Here is a 17187-nt window from a genome sequence, read left to right as displayed (position 1 = left end):
ATGTTTGATGAGATAGACACAAGCAAAACATTTCTCGAATGAATTATGTGGACGTGATAATTGCCACCATTGAATTATGTGGACGTGATAATTGCCACAATTGATATGAATATTTTTCCCCTGATTATTATTGCTTGGTAACCTAAGAATTAGGGAACATCACTAATTTTGAGAATTAGTGCACACCTAATTGACGCGAATCCTAAAGGTAGCTGCCGGGTTTAACACCCCCACCCAGAATGTTCACTAGACGGAAGGGCTAGTGGGCGTGGTGTTTAGTACTTCGAAGTTTATATGATTATTATACATACGAGATGTTCTGTTTTGGGGATATTATTATGCGCATTATATGTTAAGGTCGGTTACCAAGCCAAGCTATGAAAGCAATGAAAAGTGAATGTTATGTATCGAGAGAATGATTTTATATACAGGTTATGTGTATGTTATTTTTGTGCACGAGATATGTGTACGGTTACTAAGATTTATGAAAGATGATTTCGTACACGAGAAAGGTGTACTGTATTTAAAAGATATCGCATGTACATTACATGAAATGCCCCGTCCTAATCCATCTGGACGAAGTCATCAACATTTGATCCCAGAGCGATGATCGACTCCAAGTAATGTCCTTAAAAGGAACAAATACACAGCGGAAGATTTCTTTCATACCTGAGAATAAACATGCTTTCAAGTGTCAACCAAAAGGTTGGTGACTTCATAGGTTTATCTTAAAACAATAAAATTCATCATTTTGATAGACCACAAAATTTAAATGCTGCATGGTACAAATGGGCCCGAATCCTATACCCACCTGTAATGTACATGCTATGTCTTTTAAATACAGTACATCTTTCTCGTGTACGAAACCATTTTCATAAATCATAGTAACCGTACACATATCTTGTGCACACAAATAACATACACATAACCCGTGTATAAAATCATTCTCTCGTTACATAACATTCACATCAATTGGTGGCAATTATCATGTCCACATAATTCAATGGTGGCAATTATCATGTCCACATAATTCAATGGTGGCTATTATCATGTCCACATAATTCAATAATAATCCGCAGAACTTCTGTCTGCATAATAATTCATTCGAGGAATGTTTTGCTTTATATTTCAAAAGCATTTAATAAAAGCATTTCATGTATTCGTAGTTCAAAATATATTTCAAAAGTATTTAATAAAGTAGTTATAAAAGCAGCGCATGTATTCTCAGTCCCAAAAATGTAAAGAGTAAAAAGGGGGCATATGAAACTCACCATACTGTATTTTGTAGTAAAAATACATATGACGACATTGAACAAGTGTAGGGTTAGCATCGGATTCACAAACCTATATCATTTGTATATCTATTAAAACATATAATCGTAATCGAACAAATTTATATTTTATTATTAGTGATATATTTGTTATTTTAATAATTTATATGTTTCGTTAATAACTTAATTAAATGTATTTATTTTATGTACTTTAAATAAATAAAAATGTTAATATAGTTTAGTTAAGTATATTTCTATATGACTAATTTTTATTGTAGTAATGATAATAATATTAGTAGTAATATTGATAATAATAATAATATGATTCTTATAAAATAATAATGATACTAATAATAATAGAAATGATAATAATAATAATAATAATAATAATAATAATAATAATAATAATAATAATAATAATAATAATAATAATAATAATAATGTAAAAATAGTAATATTAATGTTAAAAATAATAATAGTGAAAATGAAATAATAATGACAAAAATAATGATAATTCTAATAATATTGTTAATAATAATAATAATATATTTATCCTTATCAATATTAGTTTGATGTATACAAAGATTATACTTAATCATACTTATCATTACCATGTATCATGTTATACTTAGAGTTATATTCCTAATAATATACCTATAATTATGTTCATGACTAATTATGTAATTAATAATTTTAGTATATATACTAGTGACATAATAATAATACTAATGATGATAAAATAATAATTTTGATATTAATACTTACTATCTAATAGTAATAATAATTATAACAACCTTTTTATGTATGGTAATCTTAATAACAATACTTTTGTTAATAATAATAATACGCCTAAAATGATACTAATACTAATATTAATGATAATGATAATACTCTTAATGTGATTAATGATAATGATACTTTTAATATATTAGAGGTAATAACAATCATCATAACAACAATATCTAATAATAATAATAATAGTAACATTAATAATAATAATAATGGAAATAAAAATAAGAGTGTATACCCCCAAAAGCTTTATAAAAAAAAAATTTGCCACGAAACCGGCTCGAACCCGAGACCTCACGCCCACCCGAATCAACTCCCAGCCACTCCTCCAACCATACCTTTTTGTTTTATAATTCCACCCAAATATATGTATCCAATACGTTTTCTGTTTTAATGTACCCGTATAATTCTTTAACCATAGTAAACAAGTGGGCTTTATACATCTCATTAATTTGGAGCCCAATTAGTTAATAAAGATCCAATATTATAGCCCAGCAACTAACTGTGTAACAGCCCATTTAATCGATCAAAAGGAGCTCGGTTTGCAAACGGCAGTTTAAATGAAAAAAATAAATGATAGGGTTTTGAGTTTTTGTACAGCAACAATTTGAGAATGATATCCATGCCTTTCCAGCTCATCTTCCATTAACAATATCATGATTATAAAGATAGCTTATCGGCACTTTGATTGGTAATTCTTGGTAAATTAATCGAGTAGGATTGTAAATATCTTCTTTTCTATTTTCTCCTTACTCATCTTTCTTCATTTATTTTTTTATAGGCTCAGCAGACAAAAAAAAAAATAACATATGTTGCAGTAACAGAAATGGTATACAGCAACAGCAATTCGTAGCCATGGGTGACGGTTGATGGGGATGGTGTTGGTAACCAAAACAGGAACATTGCAGTAGTAAAAGAAATCGTTGATGGTTCATTAATGGTGGTTATGTGGGTCACTGACAGTAAAGAATAGCAGCAGTTTCTGTTGGTAGCAAAAGCTAAAGGTGGCGGTTTGAGTGATGAGGTGCTGGTAGTCCTTTGTTCGGATCATTAATAACAATGAGAGAAAAATAGATTATAGAGAGAGAGAGAGAGATAGGAAGAGAGAGAAAGGTAGTAATGTGGCGACGGGTTCAAACAGAAACAATAAAATTTTTGTGCAGTTTAGCAATTTTAGTGTTGGTGGTGGTATCGTTGAGGTGGTTGGACATGATGGTAACCGGAAGTGGCGGTATTGGTGGTTATGGTGAGTGATTCATCGAAGAAGAAAAGGAAGAGAAAGAGTAGGGTGGTGAGGTTGGTATTAAGATGGTTTTAATCGAGCATGGTGAAAGAATTACAGTGATTAATTCATATTAACAAGCTTCAGCAAAAGGATTTGTGATTTGTGTTGTTTGGATGAACGAAGGTCTCAACAGGAGTTATTTCAATTTCTGCTAATTTGTGTTTTCTTTCCTAATGACAACAGAGACGATATAACGTGCTCGTTATTGAGTGAAGCTGTACATGAATTGATCAATATTGTTTTGTAGTGGATAATTCCTTCGACAGGATTTTACAAGTATAGTACGAATCAGGAAAAAAATAGATAAAGATAAAGATGACAGAGATGCTTAACAGATTCTGTTTTTATCCATCTGATTATTATAAATAAATTTTAATTAATATTAATATCAATAATTATATTAATAATACTATTAATATTTTATAATAATACTAATATAAATATAAATGATAAATATAATAATGATGTCAATAAATATAATACCAATAATGATACAAGTAATAATTATAAAGATGAAAATAATGTTAATAATGATCATAATAATTTTGATTAAATGTGATAATTTTTAGTAATAATAATATCTAATAATAATACTGATATTAATCACAACAACTAAAATGATAATTTTATTACTAGTTATAATGTAATAATAATAATATTAATAATACATATATTAATATTAATAATACTAATGAAAGTAATAATAACAACTTATATTATAACTTGTAATTACCTTTAATATATTAATATTACAACCTATTAATTATGTTTTATATAATTTTTAATTATATATATATATTCCAGTATACATATCATAATAGTCATCTATAGAAATCATAAATATTTATATATAGCTTTACTTTAATAATTACTTTATTATTCTGTGTATTATTTTACATACTTAATATTAATGTTCAATTTATATTTTATTATTTTGATTTATTATATTTACTTATATATATATATATATATATATATATATATATATATATATATATATATATATATATATATATATACATACATATTTATTTACAAATAATCGTTCGTGAATCGTCGGGAATGGTCGAAGACTACATGTATCCATTTAAATAGTTTATAAATTTTGAGACTCGATTTAATAGCCTTTTCTTATCGTGGTGGAATCATTTAAAGTAAAGTTTAAATTTGGTCGGAAATTTCCGGGTCGTTACAGTACCTACCCGTTAAAGAAATTTCGTCCCGAAATTTGAGTGGGATTATCATGGCTAATAATAAAAATGTTTTCATGACAAATATGAGTTGATAAATAGAGTTTTATCACCACTGAGTAATTTTGATAAAATAATTCAATTATTTAAAGAGCACGAATGAAGCTATCACAAAAGATTGTGATAGAGATTTAACTTTTGACGTAGTCACGGTGGATTTCCCGAATTCAAGGAATTTAAAATAAAATCTTGGAAATCTGTAAGATCTGATTCTTCGGGATTTAGGGAAATTAAGATCTCTATTATTAAATGCGATTATCAATCTCGATTGCTTTGTCTGGTATTTTCACTATAAATGAACTTCTTCCGTTCCATTATTTTCACCACTCCAATACTTTCTTTCTCTATCCATACTTTCAATGATTGTGAATATGCTTAATCCAACTATGGTTCTTAACCTCATTCTGACTACCGCAACAATCATTCTTCTATTCCAACTCCCGCCAGAGGAATCTGTTCACTTCTACTATTACCTTGGGGTTATAGTATTTTTTTAATTCTCCCGTGTCTTTATATTGCTATTCGTATTAATGTACACAGTTTTGTGATTTCAGTGTTGTTGTCGAGTTTTATATCTTCCCTTATGTTTCGGAGCTCTTTGCTTTTTTTATTCTCTTCTCTACCTCTAGTAAAGCGAGTAATGGTTCAGAATTTGTAAGTATGGAGTTTCGAATATACTTAACGTTCTAAACGAGAAAGAACGTAATAGCACGATTTGATTTGTCACATTACCAGAATCACTGAGAATAGAACTATCAAGAATATATTTTCTTGATATGTTCAGAAGTTAATCAGAATGAAAGAGTTATGTAACATGACACATGGTGACGTTATAATCTGTGAATCATCATGTTCCATTTAGAAACTCAGCATGACTTTCTGTAATATAATCACGTTGATCAAGTGTCATTATATTATACTAACTCATGCATCAGTTCCCAACATTACTTCAATAACATTCATATTTTAAGCTCGACAGTTTACAGAATATAGAAACTAACAGTTTATATATGATGTAACACTGATAGTACGAAGAGATTAATGATTTCAGATAAGAATAGTTATAAAAATATCTTCAGAAATATGGAGGATATTTATAATGAAAGATACGATGATATCTTGGAATTTCTAATATCGAAGGATGGTGAAGAAAAATTGTCCGTAAGAGTTTGGAGTCAGAAGCAAGGTATTCGCTAAAGATTTCATCAGAAACAGAATCATCAGAATTCTTAATGTACAAGTTTAGTCCTTGTGATTTATTCAGAGACTCCTTCATAGTTTGCTCAATCAGTTTTTTTTTCGGTTTCAAACTTTTCTGAGCTTTTCCAACATACTATTCTTTGCCATTAAACTTCCGACGATTAAGGTCTTTTACGGTTGTCTACAGTTTATGTTGCTTCATTCAGCTTTTTCAACATTCAGAGTATTAATTCGCAGACTGGGTGCTTTTCAGAATTTCAGAATGAAAGATCATCGTTCTAAGAGATAAATGTTATATGGATACATATAACTGTTGATGTGGAAATGCTACGAGACTCACAATACAGATTTGCTGATTCCCGATAATTGGTATGGCAATTCTTATGGATGAGTACATGATGAGACTTCAATAGATAAATATAGTGATTTGTCGGAGGGATTTAAACCAAGGAGCGATGAGGTTACTGGTACGTCTGCTGGTAATATGATGGAATATAAAAGGTTCCCTGGTAACAATAAAAGAGCACGCATATATATCAAGGTTATAATAAGGTTGTTTTCGAACGAAAAGTCTAAGTTGACTTGCTGGAGCTGTGACAAAACTGGCTATCTCGATCAGGGGTTGCAAAGTTATTTTCAATAATAATGGCACTAAAGGAATTATCACAGCTATGTGTTAAACGTTTACTCAGGTTCCGAGTAGTTTCAGGTGCACAACTATATGCATCAATCTTTTCTTCTGTAGATGAAGTGTGATTGGTTCATCCTCTCGATTGAGGTATTTTCAAGAATTATGAAAGGTTTGAATGCAGATTGTAATCGTCAAGATACAAATGCGGTTTAAGATGAAATCAAGTGGAAAACTTGAAGAATTGTTTAGTTTCACATGTTATAATCAATATTTTAGTTCATTTTAATTGTCCAATGTTGGTAGTCCACAGTTGATAGTTCACAGTTAGCAATTCAACAATTCATATATAGTTTAATATATAATATTCGAATTAATTAATACGTATCGTGACCCGTATTCGTCTCAGACTCGATTACAACTCAAACTATATATATTATTGTAGAATCAACCTCAACCCTGTATAGCTAACTCCCGCATTACTGCATATAGAGTGTCTATGGTTATTCCAAATAATATATATAGATCGTCGATATGATATGTCAAAACCTTGTATACGTGTCCCAATATTTAAAGTGCGTAAAATAAATACAGAAATTAAATGACGATAAATAAAATTGCGATAATTAAATTGCGATAAATAAAATGTAATCAGTTAGCTAGGAACAGTTAGCGTGGATTCTTAACAAAATTTCTCATAGTTAATTTGTCTGTTTCTAACAAATTTTATTGTCATATGTTTTCTTCATTATGCCACTTGTTGAATTCTGATAGGTCAAAATCCAAATATGAAATTGAATGAAAATGGTTATTCTGCGGTGAACGGATACGTATATCAGTGGTTGTAAGTAGGATAGTAAATGACTGTTGAATCAGCTTCAACGAATGTACAATGTAACTTATTAATGTGAAATTTAAATATTCCTCAGGTATTACCTACCCGTTAAAATATTTTCACCATTAACAGTTTGTACGAAAGAATTTTTAATTACTATCTTTATGAAAATATACTTATATATATATATATATATATATATATATATATATATATATATATATATATATATATATATATATATATATATTTTCAGATGTAATCATAGATTCAATGAGTTAATATAATATTAATCTCATTTGATTTACCGTTATAACTAGAATACATAATCTCTAAAACATTAGAGATTACATAGTCGCCATGAAGGACGAAGATAATTGATGTAAGACGATACGTAGAATGATGATTACACTCGAGGTACAGAATGAGGTGTTGAGGCGTGTGATGTTGAAACTTGAGTTGTTGTGGTACTGGTATTGATGTTGGTGGTACTATTGATGCCAGTGATGTTGCTGAAGCTGGTAAACTTTGCACCATATTTTCCAAATTAATTACTCAAGCGCGAAGTTCGTTGACTTCTTCTATTATTCCGGAATGATTTTGTCGATCAGAACGAGCAGATGAATAAGGTTTAGAATTGTGGATAGAATATAATCGTGACGAGCTACTCTAGAAATGAGAGAGAAAATGGTATTACGGACAGGTTCGCCGGTAAGTGCTTCAGGTTCATCGTCAAGAGGACAATATGGTGGATGAAAGGGATCGCTTCTTCTTGTCTCCAATGATTAAGTAGACTACGAACCCATCAAATGAATTGAAGATGACTAATTGGCTGATCCATTTTGTTTATACTGCTTTCGGAGATTAGGTGAATATCTATGTTGGAATAACTATCGAAATAGCTATCGGAATCTGAGGGACTCGAACTAGTTGAGGGATTCACCTCGTACAATCAGATGAAGGATTTTCGATAAGAAATAGATTATAGGATGAAGATTAGTACCCTGCAATACATAATTTACATATGCATATATAATACTAAAATCCCATAAGTTATAGAGGAATCTACAGAAGCTGTCAGACAAAGTCTACAGTAATAGATACGCTAAGATATGAATTTTTATCTGTACACTATTCATGCAATCCAGGCAGTAAGATATGTCTAGATTAAGTATGATAAGAAAGTAATTCCCTAAGAATGATAAGCAGGAAATTTTCGACACGGAATGATAAGCAAAACTTTTGACATGCAGACACGGTCGAAGTTCAGACTCACTAATGCATCTAATCAACTATCAGTTAGACACACTAATGCAAGACCTGGTTCGCTAAGACCACCGCTCTGATACCAACTGAAATGCCCCGTCCTAATCCATCTGGACGAAGTCATCAACATTTGATCCCAGAGCGATGATTGACTCCAAGTAATGTCCTTAAAAGGAACAAATACACAGCGGAAGATTTCTTTCATACCTGAGAATAAACATGCTTTCAAGTGTCAACCAAAATATTGGTGAGTTCATAGGTTTATCTTAAAACAATAAAATTCATCATTTTGATAGACCACAAAATTTAAATGCTACATGGTACAAATGGGCCCGAATCCTATACCCACCTGTAATGTACATGCTATATCTTTTAAATACAGTACATATTTCTCATGTACGAAACCATTTTCATAAATCATAGTAACCGTACACATATCTTGTGCACAAAAATAACATACACATAACCCTTGTATAAAATCATTCTCTCGTTACATAACATTCACATCAATTGGTGGCAATTATCATGTCCACATAATTCAATGGTGGCAATTATCATGTCCACATAATTCAATGGTGGCAATTATCATGTCCACATAATTCAATGGTGGCTATTATCATGTCCACATAATTCAATAATAATCCGCAGAACTTCTGTCTGCATAATAATTCATTCGAGGAATGTTTTGCTTGTGTCTATCTCGTCAAACATTTATAAAAGCATTTCATGTATTCGCAGTTCAAAATATATTTTAAAAGCATTTAATAAAGTAGTTATAAAAGCAGCGCATGTATTCTCAGTCCCAAAAATGTAAAGAGTAAAAAGGGGGCATATGAAACTCACCATACTGTATTTTGTAGTAAAAATACATATGACGACATTGAACAAGTGTAGGGTTGGCCTCGGATTCACGAACCTATATCATTTGTATATCTATTAAAACATATAATCGTAATCGAACAAATTTATATTTTATTATTAGTGATATATTTGTTATTTTAATAATTTATATGTTTCGTTAATAACTTAATTAAATGTATTTATTTTATGTACTTTAAATAAATAAAAATGTTAATATAGTTTAGTTAAGTATATTTCTATATGACTAATTTTTATTGTAGTAATGATAATAATATTAGTAGTAATATTGATAATAATAATAATAATAATAATATGATTCTTATAAAATAATAATGATACTAATAATAATAGAAATGATAATAATAATAATAATAATAATAATAATAATAATAATAATAATAATAATAATAATAATAATAATAATAATAATAATGTAAAAATAGTAATATTAATGTTAAAAATAATAATAGTGAAAATGAAATAATAATGACAAAAATAATGATAATTCTAATAATATTGTTAATAATAATAATATATTTATCTTTATCAATATTAGTTTGATGTATACAAAGATTATACTTAATCATACTTATCATTACCATGTATCATGTTATACTTGGAGTTATATTCCTAATAATGTACCTATATTTATGTTCATGACTAATTATGTAATTAATAATTTTAGTATATATACTAGTGACATAATAATAATACTAATGATGAAAAAATAATAATTTTGATATTAATACTTACTATCTAATAGTAATAATAATTATAACAACCTTTTTATGTATGGTAATCTTAATAACAACACTTTTGTTAATAATAATAATACGCCTAAAATGATACTAATACTAATATTAATGATAATGATAATACTCTTAATGTGATTAATGATAATGATACTTTTAATATATTAGAGGTAATAACAATCATCATAACAACAATATCTAATAATAATAATAATAATAATAATAATAATAATAATAATAATAATAATAATAATAATAATAATAATAATAATAATAATAGTAACATTAATAATAATAATAATGGAAATAAAAATAAGAGTGTATACCCCCAAAAGCTTTATAAAAAAAAAGATTTGCCACAAAACGGGCTCGAACCCGAGACCTCACGCCCACCCGAATCAACTCCCAGCCACTCCTCCAACCATACCTTTCTGTTTTATAATTCCACCCAAATATATGTATCCAATATGTTTTCTGTTTTAATGTGCCCGTATAATTCTTTAACCATAATAAATAAGTGGACTTTATACATCTCATTAATTTGGAGCCCAATTAGTTAATAAAGATCCGATATTATAGCCCAGCAACTAACTATGTAACAGCCCATTTAATTGATCAAAAGGAGCTCGGTTTGCAAACGGCAGTTTAAATGAAAAAAAAATGATAGGGTTTTGAGTTTTTGTATAGCAACAATTCGAGAATGATATCCATGCCTTTCCAGCTCATCTTCCATTAACAATATCATGATTATAAAAGATAGCTTATCTGCACTTTGATTGGTAATTCTTGGTAAATTAATCGAGTAGGATTGTAAATATCTTCTTTTCTATTTTCTCCTTACTCATCTTTCTTCATTTATTTTTTTATAGGCTCAGCAGACACACAAAAAAAAACATATGTTGCAGTAATAGAAACGGTATACAGCAGCAGCAATTTGTAGCCATGGGTGACGGTTGATGGGGATGGTGTTGGTAACCAAAACAGGAACATTGCAGTAGTAAAAGAAATCGTTGATGGTTCATTGATGGTGGTTAAGTGGGTCACCGACAGTAAAGAATAGCAGCAGTTTCTATTGGTAGCAAAAGCTAAAGGTGGCGGTTTGAGTGATGAGGTGGTGGTAGTCCTTTGTTCGGATCATTAATAACAACGAGAGAAAAATAGATTATAGAGAGAGAGAGAGATAGGAAGAGAGAGAAAGGTAGTAATGTGGCGACGGGTTCAAACAGAAACAATAAAATTTTTGTGCAGTTTAGCAATTTTAGTGTTGGTGGTGGTATCGTTGAGGTTGTTGGACATGATGGTAACCGGAAGTGGCGGTATTGGTGGTTATGGTGAGTGATTCATTGAAGAAGAAAAGGAAGAGAGAGAGTAGGGTGGCGAGGTTGGTATTAAGATGGTTTTGATCGAGCATGGTGAAAGAATTACAGTGATTAATTCATATTAAGAAGCTTCAGCAAAAGGATTTGTAATTTGTGTCGTTTGGATGAACGAAGGTCTCAACAGGAGTTATTTCAATTTCTGCTAATTTGTGTTTTCTTTCCTAATGACAACAGAGACGATATAACGTGCTCGTAATTGAGTGAAGCTGTACATGAATTGATCAATATTGTTTTGTAGTGGATAATTCCTTCGACAGGATTTTACAAGTATAGTACGAATCAGGAAAAAAATAGATAAAGATAAAGATGACAGAGATGCTTAACAGATTCTGTTTTTATCCATCTGATTATTATAAATAAATTTTAATTAATATTAATATCAATAATTATATTAATAATACTATTAATATTTTATAATAATACTAATATAAATATAAATGATAAATATAATAATGATGTCAATAAATATAATACCAATAATGATACAAGTAATAATTATAAAGATGAAAATAATGTTAATAATGATCATAATAATTTTGATTAAATGTGATAATTTTTAGTAATAATAATATCTAATAATAATACTGATATTAATCACAACAACTAAAATGATAATTTTATTACTAGTTATATTGTAATAATAATAATATTAATAATACATTAATTAATATTAATAATACTAATGAAAGTAATAATAATAACTTATATTATAACTTGTAATTACCTTTAATATATTAATATTACAACCTATTAATTATGTTTTATATAATTTTTAATTATATATATATTCCAGTATACATATCATAATAGTCATCTATAGAAATCATAAATATTTATATATAGCTTTACTTTAATAATTACTTTATTATTCTGTACATTATTTTACATACTTAATATTAATGTTGAATTTGTATTTTATTATTTTAATTTATTATATTTACTTATATTTATATCTGTATATATATATATATACATATATATATATATATATATACATATATATATATATATATATATATATATATATATATATATATATATATATATATATATATATATATATATATATATATATATATATATATGTACATATACATATACATATTTATTTACAAACAATCGGTCGTGAATCGTCGGGAATGGTCGAAGACTACATGTATCCATTTAAATAGTTTATAAATTTTGAGACTCGATTTAATAGCCTTTTCTTATCGTGGTGGAATCATTTAAAGTAAAGTTTAAATTTGGTTGGAAATTTCCGGGTCGTTACATTACAGGTGGGTATAGGATTCGGGCCCATTTGTACCATGCAGCATTTAAATCTTGTGGTCTATCAAAATGATGAATTTTATTGTTTACGATAAACTTATAAACTCACCAACCTTTTGGTTGACACTTGAAAGCATGTTTATTCTCAGGTATGAAAGAAATCTTCCGCTCTGCATTTGCTCATTTTAGAGATATTACTTGGAGTCATTCATGACATATTTCAAAAGACGTTGCATTTGAGTCGTCGAGTTCATCAAGAATATTATTAAGTCAATTATAGTTGGATGTATTATGAAATGGTATGCATGCCGTCAACTTTCGATGTAAAGAAAGTTTGCCTTTTAAAAACGAATGCAATGTTTGTAAAATGTATCATATAGATGTCAAGTACCTCGCGATATAACCAAATGTAAAGTATTCCCGATGGATTAGGACGGGTCGTTATATGTGTGAGGATCACCTCCCTAATGGTAAACACTCAAGGTTGCATTTTTTTATTAATTATGTTCAATTTTTATTTGTCTTTTACAAGTCATATACATAAGTGTTTTCTATAGATAAAATTGAAATATTTTAACTAGTAAACAATCACTCCTTAACTTGTCATTTGTCCCCCCTACAGTATATAATTCAAATCTAACAGTTAACGTGAAATTTTCCTCCATACAACCTTATTCGAATTGAGTCAAAATATTACTGTATATAATATTATGTCATTTTTCATAAATAATGATACTAAACTCTGTCTTCATATCTTTAGAAAAAAAATGCAAAACATTTTACTATTTCTAATGGCTGCTGAAGTGGAATTTACCCCCATTGAGTCTCTTGACCAACGAAAGATTTGACTGGAAAATGTGAATGTATTTGTTACCTAGAGGAAGACGTATGTTTGTTACTTAATTATACATATATATTTTTTAAGTGTTTACTTTTGAGTAGTGTCTATATGTTATAATCATAAGTATAGTGTATATTTGTAATATTATTGTATACCTTTGTTCAGTGACAGAGCTACGCTTTGGATTGGGGGGTCAATTGACACCGCTTAAAAGAATTTCCTAGCATGGAGTTTTATTATTTCATACTCTTTGTTTTGAAGTGTTAAAAGTTGACCCAACCTTTTAAATATGAACTCACTAAAATAATATTTAATGCAAGCGGCTAGAAACAAAGCAGAATTTGGGAACCGGCTTTATCATTTGACGTGAGACAAAGGTGTCAGAGAACCGATTTGGTTTCATGCCAGGATGCTCTTCGATGGAGGTAATCACATTATTAGAATTCTTATGGAGAAGTATAGAGAGAAACAAAAGAACCTACACATGGCTTTCTTAGACTTGGAAAAAACTTATGATAGTGTTCCATGGGAGTTAATTTGGAAGACACTTAATGTTAGAGGTATCCCAAGTAGGTACATAAGAGCTATTAGGGATATGTACCAAGGGGCGAAACTCACGTTCGGACGACTGTATGAAAGACGGATTATTTCCCGGTAGAAATAGGTTTACATCAAGGATCTGCTCTTAGCCATTTTCTCTTAGCTTTGGTCTTTGATGAGTTGTCTCAAAGGATGCAAGGGAGTCTCCCCCGGTGCTTGATTTTTGCCGATGATATTGTATTAGTATCGGAATCCCAAGATGAGCTAAATAGAAGGCTGGAGCAATGGAGGAATGCCCTTGAACAAAATGGACTTCAGATTAGCAGACATAAATCGAAATATCTTAGATGTGATTACGGGAGGATCGAAGTAGATCACAATGATACAGTGGATGTTCGTATTGGGGACCAGGTCCTACTTCCACATGATTCCTTTAGATACTAAGGCTCGATGCTGCACAAATCGAGAAGGATAGATGATGATGTCACCAACCGTATAAGGGTTGGATGGTTGAAGTGGAGATCTGCGAAAGGGGCTTTGTGCGACAAGAAAATACCCCTTAAATTGAAACGGATTCTTCAAGGTGGCAATTAGACCGGCCATGTTGTACTGATCAGAGTGTTGGCCAATGACGAAGGCCCAAGGGAGGAGGATAGAGGTAGTAGAAATGAGGATGCTTAGGTGGACGTGTGGCAAGACCATGTTAGACAGGATACTTAATAGTGTTTTCCGGGAGAACTTAAAAGTTGAGAATATCATCAACAAGCTAAGATAAGGAAGACTTAGATGGTTTGGCCATGTAAGGAGGCGGCCACCCACATCACCCGTTAGGAGAGTGGAAGCCCTCACGATTGGCGGCGTAAGGAGAAGAGGTAGACCTACACGTAGGTTGAAGGATAGACTGAAGCTTGACATGAATGAGCTTTTATTGACCAAGGACATGACCTCTGTTAGGACATTTGTGGAGGAGTAGAATTAGAATAGATGACTAGGTTGTATATATTATTTATTTTATATTCTTATTTATTTATTTATTTATTTATTTTTGTATATTTATATTACATTTCTTTTTTCTACCTACTTGCTTTTGTGCTTTATATATGTTTGTATTGTTATGCATCTTTTTTTTCTCTCGCATGGCTTTACGTATTGTCAATACATGTTTTATTGATACATATTATACCTATAGTTATTTATCTATACATATCGTATTGGAGTATACATTATTCATGGTAAGGTTTCTATTTTATATACTTTATTGGTATATATTTACTTCACATATCGGAATTCATGGTTCTTTCTGGCCGGAGGTCCTTAGAAAGCAGCCTCTCTGGCCTCTAGTATTGGGAGGGACGACTTCCTCTACCCGGGGATCGATAAGTATCCGTGGGTGGAGGAATAACTACCCTTTTACTTTAGGGTAGAGGAAAAGTTGTCTACATCTAAGATCCTCATACTCCACTTTTGTGGAATTGGGTATCATTGTTGTTGTTGTTGTTGTTGTGTTGTTGTAGTCGCATATAATAAACAATACGAAGCCGTAGAGGGCAAAAGTCTCTATTCATATTGTTGATTGCGCTTAGGTGGCGTTTGGTTTGGGGATTTGAAATCCCAGGATTTGAAATCCCATTGGATTTGGAATACCATAGGATTTCAAATCTTGGGATTTCAAATCCTATGGCGTCTTTGGCTCAATTTTTTATTTATGAGATTTCAGAAAAATCACATGTTCTTTCTTTTCTTGCTCCGCAAATGCAATTCTTCATGATTACCGTTTCTAACTTATATTCAATATTATCATTTCAGTTTAACGAGTATGTGGCTCAAGTGAGTTGGTATGTCTACAATTATCATTACCCTTTTTTTTTTTTGATGAATTGACACACCTGATGAGCAAAAATTAAAATTTCTAATTCTAATATCTAATACCGTAAAAATTAAAACCCCAAAAAAGAATACCTAAATTAAAAGCTGAAGACCGGCGCCAATTGTTAAAAGCCATGATGCCACTCGATCGACATCTTTTTAGCTCTCCTTGAAATTTACTCGAAGCTCTTTACTTGAATTTCATTTAACATATCCGCACCCGTTTTACATTTGTTACGAAAAACTTTTTGATTCCGATTTATCCAAATCAAGTACCCGCAAACTCATTTGACTGCTTGCCATGCCTTGTGCCCCTCCACCGTTATGTTGATGCCATGATCTAAATTAAAAACACTACGAATGCTAAGATCATTTGGATTAGAAGATAATCACCACCAATGCCAAACACGATCCCAGATATCATCTGATTAATTGCTAACTTAAAAGGGATTGTCGACCTTACTAAATTGATGGCTGGAATTGCAAATCCTTATGTCTATTTCTTTGATTTGTCTCATGTTACCGCAACGTTGAGAGATGTTTTTCGAAAATGAAGTTGTAAAATTGAATTTGCGTAATCGAAATCATGGTAAATACCTAAACGGTTATCTACTTGGTGCCATGGAAAGAGTCAAAGAGAAGCACTAGTTGGTGTTACTTATGAAGCAATTATGGAGCGTTTTCAAGGAAAAAAATATCGTAGAGGAGATTTGTGTTAAACGATAATTTATTTTTATATTTATTTTTTGAACCATACTTTGCAAATAAAATTTGGGGACTTGATACTTTTGATATTATTTTATGACCCCACTCATCCGAAATTTTGACTTCGCCACTGCCTTTGTGTATATAGGCACAAACATGTGTTGTGAGAGGGCAAGTCTTGTGACAACCCGGAAATTTCTGACAAAATTTAAACAAAATCTTTATATGATCTCATTTAACTTCGAACTAATTCTGACGATTCACGAACCATTATTTGTAAATAATTATGTATTAATATTAATTTATTATATTAATATTATTATTATTATCACTCATCATTATCATTTACAAGTATTACAACTATTACTAATGTTATTATTATTAATAATTATTAATAACATTAATATTATTAGTATTATCACTTTTACTAAAAGTAATAAGATTATTATT

This window comes from Rutidosis leptorrhynchoides, chromosome 2 (assembly GCF_046630445.1).
Source record: "Rutidosis leptorrhynchoides isolate AG116_Rl617_1_P2 chromosome 2, CSIRO_AGI_Rlap_v1, whole genome shotgun sequence".
In the NCBI taxonomy this organism is placed as follows: Eukaryota; Viridiplantae; Streptophyta; class Magnoliopsida; order Asterales; family Asteraceae; genus Rutidosis; species Rutidosis leptorrhynchoides.
The sequence above is the reverse complement of the archived record's forward strand: the minus strand, read 5'-3'. Positions refer to the sequence as shown.